General features: G+C 34.6%; 1 protein-coding gene and 1 long non-coding RNA gene across 2 annotated transcripts in view; both read left to right on the forward strand.

The window, feature by feature from the left end:
- LOC122412618 (probable G-protein coupled receptor 158) overlaps window positions 1–17,583 on the forward strand; it is a 229,737-nt gene that overhangs the window by 17,933 nt on the left and 194,221 nt on the right. The gene's annotated exons all lie outside the window — the stretch shown is intronic.
- On the forward strand, window positions 3,604–4,192 carry LOC122412623 (uncharacterized). The gene is made up of 2 exons (XR_006261402.1): window positions 3,604–3,737; window positions 3,781–4,192. It is a non-coding gene; the product is annotated as an uncharacterized lncRNA (long non-coding RNA).

The following is a 17,583-nucleotide window of genomic DNA, read 5'->3' on the forward strand; positions in this document are numbered from 1 at the left end:
GAGAGAGAGAGAGAGAGGGGGGGAGAGAGGGAGGGAGGGGGAGAAGGAGAGAGAGAGAATCCTCAATTCAGATCGAAGCGGATATTAATCCATCGGAAATGCGATCGCCGGCTGGAAAATCAGATGGAAATTGTGGTAGCGTCTCTCGGGAGTATTTCCTTGCTTGTGTAGTTCTGATTTTCCGCATTCTCGCGATTCTCTCACCGTTCTCGTCGTCATGGTAGTAAACATGTGTAGGTATATAAGCAAGATGGCTAATTGGATGAATACACTCGCCGTTGATAGTCGAAAGGGTGTGACGTTATCTCGCATGCCTGTTCCGTCATGTTCCGCTGTACGTGTCTTTGTCACACATTGATAGAATTGATGGAAAAATCGAATTTTTGTACTCTACGGATTCTGATAGAATAGCCATTCAAAAATATTCTCCATCGAAAATTGAAGAAGTTTTCACCGTTCTCTTATAATTAGGTTTCGAGAGTTGTGCGACGTATGTATAATCATGTGGAAAATAAGGTCAGAAGATTTTACCAAGTGGATTGATTGCGGTTAAGATCGCTGTTCTTTGTGTTCAACGAATGATGTGCTCCACTTTTGACGATGATGCGTGCAATGAGAATGAGCTGCGGCTGGAATTGTCACGTGTACACGCCGGAAGGAGTTGAAAAGCGCGTGAAAACGACCGAGCGTTGTACTAGATCTAACACTCATGAAGCGCGATTATCAAAAAGCAATCTTCAAGTAAAGCATTTTATTGCGATAAATACTTTTTTTTATCGAGGGAAATATAGTGTTTTTTTTTCACATTATATAAAACTTTTACTTTTGGGTGACGCCATTTTTTTTAAATTTTTGTTTTTCAAATCCTTTACGGAGAGAAATGGATGTGTTAGGATACCATAAAATCATTTGCAAACGCTGTTTTTGCTACGATAGTATTACTATGGTAACATACGTATTTGTAGCGTCAGCATCATTTTTTCTATTTACGGTAGCATAGTATTTGATATAGAGACGAAAAACGCAAATTCGTCTCTTTGCTACACTAGCAAAAAATTGCAAGCGTAGCAAATACCATACGGATATAACGCACTATTTTCTACCGCTACATCACAAATTTGCAACAAGAGCGCCCTTGCAGACGGTTGATCAGTAACTTTCAGCAAATATTGTTGTTTGCTGCCATGGCGGGAGTAAAAATAAAAGAGAAAATATAACAAAATTTGTTTGTTATATTGTATATTATCGGGGCTAAATTGGATCAAAAACTACGGATTTTTTTTTTTTTTTTTTTCATTTAAAGAATAAGAATGTCGGCGTCAAAATTTTTCGAGAAAAATTTCAAAAAAGGAGAATACGAAATTTTGAAAAAAATGACAATTGAAAATAAAAAAGGAAACTTGGAAAAAAATGAAAATAAACAAAAGGGGAATTTTGGGAATTCTCTATTTTTGCGACTGCTTTTTCTAAAATGCAGTCAAGGCGTTGCAGCAAAAAATTTTTTTTAAATTTGTCTCTGAAAATTGCCAAAATTTCGTAACGCTTCTTAGTGTTTGGGACTTAAAAAAAGATAAGCTTTTCAAAGTTTTAAAAATGATAATATTTCTTTGATATCCTGCTATTACTCTGCTTATTAGATAGGGTGTGTAGGAAAATTTATTTGGTATCTGTCCGTTACCTATGTTTGATAAGTAATAGGTTTGAACCATTAACCCATTAACTCAACCGATATGAATTTTTCCCCTTCATTTTTATACGCAAACATTCGCTTTTACTTGCATTGATGTCTAGGTACGAAGTAAACTAATTTTTGAGTGAAAAACCTTATGCGCTGGTCCTGCAAAATCACTTGCTTGGGCAGCAAACATCTGGACAAGTAGGATAATATGGGGCAAAACGGACTTTCCCGAAACTGAAATTTCATAAAATGCATAAAATTTTTTTTTTCGGTTCCAAATCATGTCCTGACCATAAATCACGATAAATTGTTGAATTCCACGGTGACATCCCCAAAAAATTTAAGTTGCAGAGCAAAATAGATCCCAAACTACTTTCTCACAATCCATTCGCTTTTTTGACTTATTTTTAAAAACCACAATAGTAATCAAAGTACGAATAAGAAAAAAAGGTTTTTTATTCATTTTTTACAAAAATCGCACTCATAGTTGACATCTTCGTCTTCAACACTTGTACACAAGGTGTGTGCCCATTTTTTGCATGTTACACAACAAATCCAATCTTCGGAGGACGACGAATACAACTCTTCGCAAAAAATGCAAGAAACCTTTTCAGAAGACGAGGATTTGGCTGTCTTGATGACCTTTTTTCCTGTCTGCTAAACTGCTACATTTCGAAAAATATCGATATTTCGATTTTTATGCTTCTTAGAGGCTGTGTCCGTTGTGCCCCGGAAAATTTTTTTGAAGAAATTCGGGAAACTAGGACCATGAATCAATGGTAGGACTCCGATATAGTGCGAACACGAAATATACCCCAGCACGATGGACCCAAAGTTGATTTTTTGCATTCCTCAAAAACATGAACCAAATGTGATTTCAAGATTTGGCTCATTTATCTTTCTTACATGCCAAGGTATGGGGGTCCAAATGTTCCCGTTCCTTTCGTTATATTACTGAGTTAACATTCAATTCGGAAACAGTCGCTTGGAACGGCTGTATTTCGAAAAATGTCAGTTTTTCGATTTTTATGCCTCTGAGGGGCTGTGTCCGTTTTGCTCCAAAATTTTTTTTTTTTTTTTACGAAATTCGGGAAACAAGGACTGGGCATCTATTTTAGGACTCAAAAATAGTTGAAAGGCCATATGCTCATCAATGAAATTTGCTTAAATCCTTAAGTGTCCATTTTGCCCCATACTACCGTACACTGTAAAAAAAATCTGTATTGGAATTAATATAAAAGTGTAGGAAGTCTTTTTACAGATACCGTTTATTAATTTTAATATTGTCGTCTGAAAATCAATGCCCTGCTTTTGGAATGTCTAATAATCGTTTAGTAATATCCCAACACTTAAGTACTGGAAAAATCATATACACTGTAAAAAATTTCTGTATGAAAATTAATATACATGTATAGGAAGTTCTTACGCGGACACGGTGTTGTTGATGTAGCTAAAGATACATCGAAAAAAATATTATTTTATCAATTGAAAAATTATTTTTCACTACCCGTGATGGTCATCACAATTTCTGGTACCTCTAGAATCATTTTATTTGAAGAAAAATTCCTACCTACATGGGAGATTCGATCCGATCTACCTACCTACCTACATATTTCTAACTACGCACGCTACCAACTACACTACCACGACATTGGTAGATGTAAGCCAAAAAGGCATTATATAAGTTTTGTGACTTAACTCTTTAAGTTAGAAATATTTCGTCTGCACCGATTTTGATAAAAATTGGTATCCGAAAGTTTTTGGGGTCGCTTACTACGAATCCGATTACAGATTTTGAAAATTTTCTAAATTAAAAATGTCGGATTTAATGACAGACTACTTGTTTGAAAATCGATCCATATGGCTTGAAATTTGTTACTTTTACAGGGTCACTATTCACAAATCTGGTATAGATAGTTTTTTATTTAAAAGAAAAAAAAACAACAAACAAATTTTAAAAAAAGTTGGATCAGTGTTCTGTGTTCTGCTCTCCGTGGATGATCTTGGGAACTACGAATTTGTATGCGAATTGGAGTAAAAACTGACAGGATTTGTAATTGTCAATAACAAAAACCCTAGAGTAATCACTTTCATGGGCATAGATCCACTTTCTTCTTTTTTTGACCGCCATTTAGAATATTCAGAAAACTAGCATCGAATTCATAATTATGCAGCATCCTCGGAAACTCCCAAGTATTTATTGTTATGAGCGTATTAAATCCATTTTTGAAGTTACGAATTTTTTAAATTTGACATCGAGTTCAGAAATCGACGAAAATTGCGTTACTATAAAAAAAGTCGGGACTGAAAGGATTAAAAACTTGATTACGAATCCGGCATTAGATTTTTAAAATTCAAAATGACGGTATCAATATGGTGGCAGTCAAATTCTGAAATCTCCTCAATATTTTTAAAACTCTGAACCTAGGGGTTTGCGGTGTAACTAATTACAAAAAAAATGTATGGCAAATCTATTGAAGAGTTCATAATATAATTTTTGACCGTGTATATTAATTTTTGTTTCTTATTCTCGTTTAGCATTTTTGAAAGGTCATTGTTGGAACCACAAATCGCGCATATCCTGAAATTCAACTTCATATGTATATCATTTCCCAAACACCTGCAAATAAATTTCAAAGTTGTACTGTATTTTTAATGTTTTGTTTCCGACAGGTGGATTCATATACAAATGTTGTAATTTCCAATTGACAATATAGGATATTACATCACTAGTTCGAAAAATTCTCAAACCTGTTTTGAATATTGAATATCATGTATTGTAAATTTCATACCAGTTATAGGAATGTAGAATACTGTTTTAAATTTACCACACAAGTATATTAATTTTCATTTCATATACCCAGTTTGTAAAGTTCATACACCGCTGTATAGTAAAAGTATTGTAAATTTCATAACATTTTTTACAGTGTACATTTATGTTTACGACGAGTTGCTACCAGAGAGTCTTTACCGGAGCAATAGTGTTTCCAATTGTTTTCGAAAATTTTCAAAATTTTTTTCTTTAATAATCAATTAATTACAGTAATTCAGAGAATAATGTAAGTTAACGTATTTATATGTTACGATAGCATACAATATATTACTGTAGATAAGCTCTTTGCTCTCGTATCAAATGATACTTCAGCATAGAACTCTCGTTACAGCAGCAAACAAATTTGTTATCACGATAATAACTTGAAATTTGCTGCATAATAGCGTGGCTCACGCTGTCCTAACAAAAATATTTCTTTCCGTGTTCGATTAACGACTACATTTTATAATGAAAGAGCTCCATCTATACATATTTGGTTTTTCGATTTAAAATGATTACATATGAAGTTACAGTGATCACTCCAGCAGACCGTTTTTTAAACAGCTGTCCGCAAGCAATAGGCTATACCTTTTGCATTTATAATTTTTTTTCAATAAAAAAAAATTACAAAACATATTCGATGGTATACTTTGTATTTTGAAAAACAAAGTTCCATATCTCAAACTAATTTCCCAAAAATAAATCACAAAACATCTCTTCTTTCGTCCGACAACTAGATGTGACCGGATAATGAATTTTATACATCTAATCGTTTGAAGGATCTGTAGTGTGATGAATCGCAGTTACAACGAGTTACAATGAATCTCGATTTTATTTATTCAATAAGTCAAATTGATTTCTATTCATTGCTTACGGACTTTTCTTTCTACGAATAAGACATTGGTTACGTCGTCTCATTCCATGACGATTAAATTGCAACAGTCATATCAATTCATCAATCTGACAACGTTTGTTACAATTAGTAATGTTACGTGTTCGTATAATTAGAAAATTAAGGGACTGAAAGCATTAGAAGAGGACAAGCTCTGAGAACGACAGTGAGAGAACTCGGTCAAAGGTAATTCGCCAGGCTGAGAGGGAATTCGGGAGAAAGTGGAGAGGGCTTCATGGTCGGATCAGCTGGATTATCGGATGAGATTAGATGAGACAGACTCTCGAGATTGTTGTACAGAAAAGGAAGTGAGCGAATTTCAGTAGTACTGCAGTGTTTCTGCAGTCGTTCACACAAATCTTCAACACATTGTTAATTTTTTTGAATGAAGCTTTTCTAACTCGGATGAGATTATATTTTTTTCCTTGCAGAGTCTGTTTGAGAGTATTATTTTTTTTAAGATTTGGCAGAAACAGAATCAAATCAGCTCTTACATATCAGCAATGAATTCTTGCAAGAAAAATGTAATTTTTTTTTTTCATACCACCGATAGGGTGAGCTAGTGTCATACTTATCCTATGAGAAACTATAACTGGTTTTATACCCCGAAGGTAGAGAAATGAACATTTCAGATCTTGCTGAAGTTTGACCTGTCGGAGATTACTTATCGCGTCTTTCCGATACCTTTAGGAGTTTAATCTTCGGTTGGGGGGGCGGCGGCGGTGCTTTCACTCGTATCATGATGATCACACTGTTACTTTTACATTCGTACCAGCTCCGATAAACAACCCCGACAGGAATTGGCTCAGATCTAGGTATGAGAGGTACACAAAATCGTTTTCTTGGAGGAACTTGAATATCGTCGACATAATCAAAGTTTCTTTGAATGAAGTCATTGATGCTGACGACGTAGATTGAAAACTTGATGCATTTTCCCACTTTACTTTGAAATCAAACATCAGTTGAATAAATCTTGTCGTGAATACGGATAGATCTCTCTGTTTCCGATGAAAAACTGCATAATTTGATCATTTAACTCAGAACTTAACATATGCGATGTGAAAAAATTGAATTATTTCGAAACCATAAAATTGGCTAACGTGATGAAGGGTAAGCGTTGAAGGAGTGATATTTATTTTATAAGGGGGAGAAAAAATTATATCTTTTCCAAACAGGATCACATTTAATTTTTTCTGGTTCACCATGAACCGCGATTCGATTAAAGGTGAGAGTCCACGAGGCTAAAATCAATGATTCAAAGCGATATCCGAATGTGAAAGATTTCGTTTGAATGAAAGAGCATAGATTCCTATCGTAAATGGCATGCAAATTGATATCTTTCTTTAATTTGAACATTAAATTCGTAAGAACGCCTGGTTATTATCATTATTAGAAGATAGTAACCATTTTCGATGTTATGAGTAATCCTTGTATTAGATCGCCTCAGCGATGATAAACATGATCTGATCAAATTCTATTCATGGCCACGGTCTTTAAGATTTAACCCACCCATCTTCATTCTTCTTCATACACATATTAATACCCATAATCAACATTGCAGATAATCGTAAATTCTCGAAATACTTTCTCTTTTGTTTTGATGAAAAAGATTGATTGATTAATTGATTGATTAATATATTTATGCCCTAACATAGCTTTGGGGCACAGAGTACAGTGAATTACAAAACCATAAAATAATAGAGTAAAATGAGATTGAAAAATAAATGAATTTTTTTTTTTTTTTTTTTTTTAAGTGACGATGCTCAAGTTGAGCACATGGCCGCAGAGTAAAGTAAGTAGTAACAGTAACTAGGTCTATGTAATAATAACGTTAATTGCACAATTGCATAGATTGTAATGATCGAGTAACAAGATAGTCTAGGTACAAGTGAAATACATGTGAGGAGCATGAGAGGAGGCAACAAGAGAATAAACTAAAAAAGACACATTTTATAGCGAAATGTTCGAAATTGTCCAATACAATCTTCTTTTAGAGTTCGCACTTATCTTAACTTTTTCTTCGAGACGAACGGTGGTGCTTGCTTATTCGAAATTGAATCGGTGTGCCACTTTTCATTCACCTCGATACGACCGACGATATGGATCCTCCTCGAACGGAAAACAGCCTTGACTTGACAAGGATTATTCCCTGGAGTACCGCTGATGTCAGTACAGTGATTGCGACGTTCAATTCGAGTAGGAAATGATGATATTATAAAATTTTTCGTTTTTTAAAATTATCGGCGAGTTTGGTAGATACTAATAAGATGTCTTTATTAGGGTTATGCAAAAAAAAATCGATATTTTTTTTTCTCGGAGCTCCAACGAAAATCGTTAGTACATCAAAAAAAGTAATTTTCCCAAAATTTCAGATTTTTAAAAAATTTTTTGGATAGTGCTCAAGCCACTTTTCGATATTTTCCTGGTTTTTTTCTCAAATATCACGAAGCAAAAATTTTTTTTTTGCTTTCATAGCAGAAAGTGTTAGTACTCCATGAAATTATAAATCTAATCAAATTTGTTCACTCTCAAAAAAAATTAAATGGCTACCTCGCATAATTTATTTCTTTTTTTCTGTATATTTAGCTGTAAATTATGAGATTAAAAAGCGTGTGGCTACGATAATTATTCTTGTCGTCCTTCCAAAAGAAAGGGTGAATGTACTTTGCAAAAAAATAATTCTTCAAAATTACATATTATAAGAAATATTTTTGCGTTTTCTCAAACGATTGGCTTCAATTTTTTTGTATTTTTCATACAGATATATATTTTTATTGACGAAAACTTTTTTCTTACTAGGGCATCGTACAAAAATGACAATGTACCAAATAAAGCTGTGTTTTGCCGAATTCAAATTCTCTTTTTCAAAGTCATGTATTTCACCGCAGAAGACGTTATACTTTGGAAATTTTCTAGTTTTCCCATTTGTTATAAAAATTAGTAAAATATTTTGACTGAATTCTAATGGAAAATGAATGTAGGCTTATGAATGCGAAATCGGAAAAATGTTTAGTTCCAAACTCTTTGTATACAATCAAAAACTATTTGAGTTTGTACAAGGAGGCAACTTTGTACAATAGACCTATTTCGATCTTGTTAATTTATTTTTTTTTATCAGTAAAAATTACGAAACCGATATTGGAAGCTTTATGATAAATATTTGCGATTTTGCATCCATTAGTCTCCATTTTTTTTCTAACAGAATTCGGTCAAAATATTTTACTAATTTTTATAACGCACGAGAAATCTAGAAAATTCCCAAATTTTAACATTTTCTGCGGTGAAATATCAGACTTTGAAATAATGAATTTGAATTTGGCAAAACACAGATTCGTTTGGCATGTTATCATTTTTGTACGATGCCCTAGCAAGTTTTCGTGCATAAGAATGTTTATGTCTATGAAAAATACAGGAAAATTGAAATCAATCACTTGAGAAAATGCGAAAATCATTGTTATAACATGTAATTTTGAATAACTATGTTTTTGCAAAGTACATTCACCCTTTCTTCTGGAAGGATGACAAGAATAGTTATTTGTAGCGCCACGTTTTTTAATCTCATAATTTATAGCTAAATATACAGACAAGAAGAAATAAATTATGGGAGGTAGCCTTTCAATTTTTTTTGAGAGTGAAAAAATTGTATTAGATTTATAATTCCATAGAGCACTAACACTTTCTGCTATGAAAGCAAAAAAAAAATTTTACTTCGCGATTTTTGAGAAAAAAAAACAGGAAAATATCGAAAAGTGGCTTGAACACTAACCAAAAAATTTTTTAAAAATCTGAAATTTTAGGAAAATTACTTTTTTCTTTTTATGTACTAACGATTTTCATTAGAGCTCCGAGAAAGAAAAAAAATATCGATTTTTTTACATCACTCTAGTCTTTATATATCGATATCTATAGGGGTATAGATATATGTTTACGTACTCAGTTCGACGGTCCCAAGTCGACTGACTAGAGTGATTATTACGACTCGCGGCATTCAAATTTAAGGGGTAGCACGTGACACAGCCTCTTTATGGATGTCTGCATGGCCATTAACCAGCCGGAGCAAAAAGGACAGGCGTCTCGACCGTAGCAATGATACGTTGGTGGTTACATGTTGAAAAGCTGAAAAATATACCATTTAACGCCTGGAATCGTTATTGTTTTTATTAAGTATCCAATATAATAATTTTCATGTTTCGTTCATGTTTTCGAAAACCATGAAAATACTATGGAGTGGCAGGGTTTCAGTACGTCACCGGGCAATTGGACCCCGCAATGTTCGCATATTTCTATATATGTACGAGAACAATGCGGGGTCCAAATGCACGATGACGTAGTGCGATACCCTGCCCTATGAAGTTATCTTGAATAAGATAACATTGTGCGATTATTACGTATGCGCCAAATGGCTATGGTCTCAATGATAGTAACCGCATTTAGCCGCTTATCATCAGTCGAACAGGCCAATTTTATTGATTAAATGAAACATTCCAAATGTCAAAAAATTGTTTTTTTTTTTTTTTTTTTTTAATTGAGTTTTGAGTTTTTGAAGCAAGTTTTCAGTCGAATGACGGAACTTTACACAATTTTCTAAATGGGAAAAAAATGATAAATTCTGAAATTTCTATCTCTAAAAAAATAAAAATATTTCGCTTTGCATCACTCTGATATTTATTATAATTTTTTAAGCATTCATCTGATGATATTGAGATGGCCATAATGAGGTAATTGCGGCTTTTCTGAACCGACGGTTGAAATCTCCGCGATCCTCGATTTGTTCTAAAAGAGTGAATTTTCTCCAAATCCTCCTTAGATTTCTGTGATGTTAGCTTACTAAAAGAGGCTGCACTTGTCTGACGGCTGCCCAAAGTATCCAGCCTTTTGACGATTCGAACTTTGCTCCCTTACCACTACCGACTGTGGCATTACAGCAAATTCTATTCCTTATTCCTTATTTCATCTGAGGAACCACATCAAAGCCTTTGAATCGATTCATGAACTTTCTTCAAAAATCGTCAAAATATGGGCTCTCCACGTCGATGATATTGAGACCGGGGTTCACAAACTATATGGAGCTGTTTGAATCATCACTGTCTTCAGTACCGTACCTGTCAAGACCCTTATACTCGTCGTATTATTTTCTCTTTTACCTCAAATTACAGCCTGTTTTTGCGAAACAAATGAGTGGTTGACAGATTGATTGCAAGTAAAAATAAGTTTTTTGCCTTAGCAAAGCTTTCAATATGTTTATAACATTTTTATAAATTTATAATTATTTATAAAAATGGAATTTGTTTATCCATTTCGTAAACTTCCTTCAGCCAATCACTGAAATCTATCCAAAAATGGGTCTTGGTATTCCCTTCTAGTCACAAAATCTAGTCTACAAAAACGTTTTGAACGCGTATACACGCTGCTCGAAAAACGACAGTGTACTCATGAAAATTCAAACCGAGTCAAAGCGTGCTAATCACGCCATCGACACCTAAGACACAACTAAATTGACATACGAGGGTTGCCCTCCCAACCAAAAATCAGGCGCTCACAGGTGTAACAAACACACACGAGTAATTCGATAAGTGATCTCTGGCCGGCTAAGTCAGAGGCGTAGTGCAGAAATACTATATAGTTTATCGTTGTCATACATGACATTCATTTCTCACTCAATCTCTTGACTTCCAATCTTTTTATCTTTCACAAATCTGTATTGAGCTTTATTCTTTTAGGAAACGCGATTTTACCTACAGAAGAAAAATCAATGGATTCAAGTGACATTGTGGAATTTGCTTAGTCAGTTTGTCAAGGTAGTAGAACCGAACACTTCTCGTTATACTTTTATCTTGAACTTCTTTGAAATATATTGACATGGCTACTGCTTCGAAGTGAACGGGCCTGTGATATATCGTAAGTATCGACTGATCGTTGTCGAAGAATTAAAAAATATAAACACTTCATGATCATCTGTGCATTCACACGTTTTCACACACACGCTTGACTTTTATTTCGACACTTTTTCCAACTATAAATTGAATCTTCGAATGGACATTTGCTCCTACGCCTTTGGTTGTTGCCATCCGAGTGTGCATTCCATTTAGCCTGCACTTAATGAGGCAACTTCGAAATTAACAGTTTTAAATCTCCACCCCGATAAATCTGTGTTAATGAACGAATTTCGGAATATAAATTTGTCGCACATGCAGGGCAAATTCCATTTGATTAACTATCTGCGCTCTTGGCACGTATAGCTTGATTAAATATTTGCCAAATGTGACAGATGCACGACAAATGTTCGAAAGGCCCCGTATATTTTATCGTTCACGTTTTTGTGACCAGCCCAAATTGTACTAATTAAACACAAGATTTATTACTATTCCAAATATTTCTGTCGGTTTTCCGCTTTTATTTACATTACCATTTTTATTTACATTAAAATTACATTTTTCACGTAGTTTACATTTTAAATTACTGAGTTGTGACTGCTTAAATTCGTTGTATATAGACGAAAATTTTAAAAAATGTGAATTGAGTGCTCTTAGGTAGGTGAAAAGTTTTTACATTTCCGCTGACAAAGTGTAGTGCATGAGATTTATCAGTCGAATAGTAATCCCGTTTGACGCGTTTATTTATTTCGCATACAAGAAAAAGTGTTCGAAGTATATACACGAACTGGGGGGAAAAAACATTAACTACTTTCAGTATGAAATAATTTTTCACCTTGGAGTTGAGTTGTCTCCAGTATTATTATACGCAATTTTTATTATCCCACTTGCTCCACCGAGTCAGAAAATGAAAAGATGACAAGTACTTTTAATACAAGTTTTTATATCCTAGAAGGTTCAGCTTGATCCCATTTCTGTCATGTTTTTGAGGAATGCAAAAAATCAACTTCGGGTCCATCGTGCTGGGGTATATTTCGTGTTCGCACTATATCGGAGTCCCACCATTGATTCATGGTCCTAGTTTCCCGAATTTCTTCAAAAAAATTTTCCGGGGCACAACGGACACAGCCTCTAAGAAGCATAAAAATCGAAATATCGAAATTTTTCGAAATATGTAGCAGTTTAGCAGACAGAAAAAAAAGCTCACTAACAAGGAACATCACTTTGGTGTCCCCCTCCGATTTTCTTGAAACTGCTGTATGTGAAAGAGCATTCGAAAGTAAGAGACACGTATTTTTTTTTATCGGCGGAAAAACGGTTTTAAGGGGTGAAACCACCCTTGAAAGTAAGGCATGTCAGGGGGTGATTTTGCAGTTTCACCAGCAAGCACTCAACAGATTTTGATAAAACCAAAACCAAAATGTTTCTTATCTGAAGTGATGAAAAGTTCACCCTGTGCACGAAAAAAAAAAAAAAAAACAGGGGGTTAACCACCCTTACATTCTTATATTTCTCACGCCACAATGAAAAGGAACGAATATGATGGAATGAAACGGGTTCTATTTCCATGAAAACATGAAAATAAAGTTCACATGTTTTTGCATTTTTGCAAAATAGCAGTCTTAAGGGGGTAAACTACCCCTTTTTTGAATTTTCGTACTGTATGTGGCTTATTTCTGTTTTACATGTTTTTGCTGATTCGAAATATTATAATAATTTCGAATCAAGATTTTCTGAGGTATCAAAGTCAATACAAGACTCTGAAAGTGTGAATCTCCCCCACTCGATTTTCCTCTTTATTCGCTATTTCAAAATTTCTCCCTGCATTTCGTTCAATTTGGTTGCTCTGCATCGAAATTACGAATTCAATAATTTTAGGAACGTATAATGATCGTATTGACCTCAATCTTGGCGGGCAAGGGAAGGAGGAGGGGAGCCATTTGATATTTACTACGATTCAACTTTGAAGTCTGAATAAGTCTATGCTGTTGATCTTGTTTACTAACGAACATTTTTTAAATGAAACTTCAATACACATTAACAATTCATTAACCGTCTCATAGTATAGAATCGGATTTTATTAGATAAGTACATATATCGAAATAAAATATAATAAAACCTATCATTTCCAGCAATTATGGCTCATACGTTGTACAATAATGATATTCATCAAAAAAATGTTTCAAACACAAAGATTTTTTGCACCATGCACATTTTATAATCGCTATATTATTGCAACCAGGTATTTCACAGTGTGTTTTTGATTGACCGAACCCAAAATCAACAGGATTTTCGAAATATTCCGGTTTTTCCGTAATATAATTACTTTTAAACCATGAATATTTGAAAAGATTGATATAGCGTGGAGATGACAATTGATTGTGGGCCAAAGATTGCAGTTTGATTATATTATTCCTCAAATGTAAATTTATATCAGCATCCACTAATAGAACACTATCTGAAAAATGTCGTACAAAATTTTTCCATATCCTGAATCCAAATACATCAAGCGGTTGAATTTTTCCAGTTGTACCTTTTGGGATAATCATTGTGATGATTTTTTTATCATGAGGGGTGGCTTCACGTACAACTTTGGGGCAGTGTCCACTCCAGGAATCAATCAGTAATACATTGTCACTTCCAACATTCGGAAAAAAAACTTTTTCCATCCAAATTTTAAAATGATCTGTAAACATATAACAAATTATATATTTATAACTATATTTTGGAAAAAGTTGATGCACCCTTAACGATAATACGCACCGGAAGTAAGTTTCCCAGATTTCGATGCTGTTACTATGACGTTATCTGGCTTAAACAATTCGTTCGTTACTCTCGGTCCAAATTCACCTTTTGCCTCCTTTAATACTATGAAAAGTGGAGAAAGTAGTTTCCCGTTGGCATTTATTGTTGGCTGAATCGTGTAGCTATGGGTCGTTGAAGACACTGATTGTACAACGCATTCAACTTTTTTCGATCCTTCCATCGCTAAAGTTCGTGCTGAATGGATTTCCAGTTGAAAACCGCTTTGGTCCGAATTATATACATTACTTGACCCATACTTTTCTATTAGTAATTTAACATCTTGAACAAATTTGTCCGCATTTGTTTGCAGAAGCGCTTCTTCCTCCACAGTTTTTCTCGTTATAAATTTATTAATTTTTCTGGAAACAATGCGATGCGATTTCTTAAATTTCCATAGCCAGTTATGAGAAGCTTTGAATCGTATATCTTCATGGCCTATTTCTTTCTGTGCCTGTAGAGCCCACTTTCGAAGGTCAATATCATGAACAATGACACCCGCGTCTACAGCAGTTTTCATATTCCGTAATGTGTATTCAGAAATTCGAGCAAGTTTTTCTTTATATGTACCACCCTTGTTCAGTTGTTGTGCCCAGCGTCGTAACTGCCGTATGGATTTTACAGATTTGTATTTTTGTTTGACGGTTTCAACACTGTAATTCTTTTTTTTACCAGATCTCCAATATTCAACAGCTTTTTTTTTATAATCATAGCTCAGCTCATCGTCACCAGAACAAGCGTCGGAATCGACATCATCATCCTTTTGCCATATCATATCTTCAACAGCAATTGCTTCGAACTCTTTAAATGGTTCTTGAAAATCAAGAGTTTCTTCCTGTATCATCTCAATCCCGTTGTAATCTTGCATAGAATCGATTAAAATTTTTTCGAAATTCTCCTTCATCTCTATTTCTGCATTATTAACAGGAGTTTGTGCAATGTTCATAGCTTCAAATGTAGCCAGTAACAATTTGATAACGTTGATTGGGTTGACTTTCATGCTGGTAAAAGTAGTAGGCACAATACACCAAAAGCACAGAAAAAGCACGCACGATTTGGAGCTCACTCAAAAATGCACTAGTACAATGCTAATGGTTACCGCCTTCGAAAATAAGTATCGAAAGAAAAAAATATTTATTAATCTCACGATGCCTGATAACGTTTTTATCTGATGCATGACTCAAGAATATTCGGAATGACTAATGTTATTCGGTGTGTGAGAATGCCAAAAATATCAGGTGATCATAACTACTTGATAACATTTTTATCTAGCACAAACACCGGGATCATATGTCTACGCCTCTATTTTTCCGCCAAAGTTATGAAAGTGTTTTATAGAGGCATTTTTATCTGTAGCATGGTACCTATTCATTTACGTGCAGTTTACAAGCTTTCTATGATCACCGAAAAAGTAGTTGTGAGAACTTCCCCCCCCCCCCCGCCAAACCGACACCATCCAGGTCAATACGAGTTTTATATGTTCCTAAAATTATTAAATTTGTAATTTCGATGCAGAGCAACCAAATTGAACGAAATGCAGGGAGAAATTTTGAAATAGCGAATAAAGAGGAAAATCGAGTGGGGGAGATTCACCCATTCAGAGTCTTGTATTGACTTCGATACGTCAGAAAATCTTGATTCGAAACTATTATAATATTTCGAATCAGCAAAAACATGTAAAACAGAAATAAACCACCTACGGTACGAAAATTCAAAAAAGGGGTAGTTCACCCCCTTAAGACTGCTATTTTGCAAAAATGCAAAAACACGTGAACTTTATTTTCATGTTTTCATGGAAATAGAACCCGTTTCATTCCTTCATATTCGTTCCTTTTTATTGTGGCGTGAGATATATAAGAATGTAAGGGTGGTTAACCCCCTGTTTTTTTTTTTTTTTTTCGTGCACAGGGTGAACTTTTCATCACTTCAGATAAGAAACATTTTGGTTTTGGTTTTATCAAAATCAGTTGAGTGCTTGCTGGTGAAACTGCAAAATCACCCCCTGACATGCCTTACTTTCAAGGGTGGTTTCACCCCTTAAAACCGTTTTTCCGCCGATAAAAAAAAATACGTGTCTCTTACTTTCGAATGCTCTTTCACATACAGCAGTTTCAAGAAAATCGGAGGGGGACACCAAAGTGATGTTCCTTGTAAGACAGCCAAGTCCTCGTCTTTTGAAGACGTTTCTTGCATTTTTTGTGAAGGGTTATATTCGTCGTCCTCCGAAGATTGGATTTACTGTGTAACATGCAAAAAATGAACACACACCTTGTGTACAGGTGTTGAAGACGAAGATGTCAGCTGTGAATGCGATTTTTGTAAAAAATGAATAAAAACTTTTATTCCTTATTCGTACTTTGATCACTATTGTGGTTTTTAAAAATAAGTCAAAAAAGCGAATAGATTGTGAGAAAGTAGTTTGGGATCTATTTTGCTCTGAAACTTGAGTTTTTTGGGGATGTCACCGTAGAATTCAACAATTTACCGTGATTTATGATCAGGACATGATTTGGAATCGAAAAAAAAAGTTTTATGCATTTAATGAAAATTCAGTTTCGGAAAAGTCCGTTTTGCCACGGAATTCAACTTTATGGGGCAAAATGGATACTATGTCCGTTTTGCCCCATGTGTCCATTTTTCCCCATATTACCCTATGTGAATGAAAAATAAAATATATGCAAATAAAGGATACAAATTAGTATGAGCATGTGAAATATTTGTTTCTCTTTCAACATCCGATGCTTTGACAGCGTTTCAATAGCCTTGTTAATTTGTAGCACGAGTTTTTTACTCACGAAAATATGTGTTGGGAATTTTTGCTCCTCGATTCCGCGAATCGGATTACGCAGACCAAAATAAATACGCAAATAAATTAGAATTCGTGGAAATAAAGGTTTTTCGTGCTCGAAAATATTTATTTATAATTACAAATCGTTGAAAATTCATTGATTTTCTTCCGAAACTCGTGTTACCTTTTTTTTGACAGTTATTTTCCGTTGAGGTTGTCACCGCTCCGTTAAAAAATCATCAAATAAAAACATCGTCTCACTTTTTTTAATAACTGACTAAATTTTCGGCTTATTCGATCTAACAGTTTTTAAGACGCACCTTCGCAGATTGTGGAAAACCATGTTATCGAAAATATTGTGGAATGTCGTTTTCGACAGAACGGAAATGATCTCGATCCCTTTTACGTTTGTGCATATACGTTATCGATTCATTTTTTTTCTCGTTTCAACCGAGTGTCCCATACATTATATTCGATATCCAAATCGAACTTTGCCCTCGGCTAGGTCGTTGAAGAAGAATTGTTCACTCGTCCCGACGCGAGGTCAGAAGAATAAGAAAAATCTTGAAAATTCTCAACCCTCTCTATCTTTTTTGCACGAGAGTATGTACATAGACGTGAGCTGGTGGGCATGAGAACGTGGGTGTAGAAGGCAAGTTCTCAATCATCCGGCGGCACTTCCTCGTCGAAAGGGAATATAGAGAGAGAGAAAAATCGTCAGTACTATACGTATACAGA

The sequence above is a fragment of the Venturia canescens genome, chromosome 6 (assembly GCF_019457755.1).
Source record: "Venturia canescens isolate UGA chromosome 6, ASM1945775v1, whole genome shotgun sequence".
Taxonomy (NCBI): domain Eukaryota; kingdom Metazoa; phylum Arthropoda; class Insecta; order Hymenoptera; family Ichneumonidae; genus Venturia; species Venturia canescens.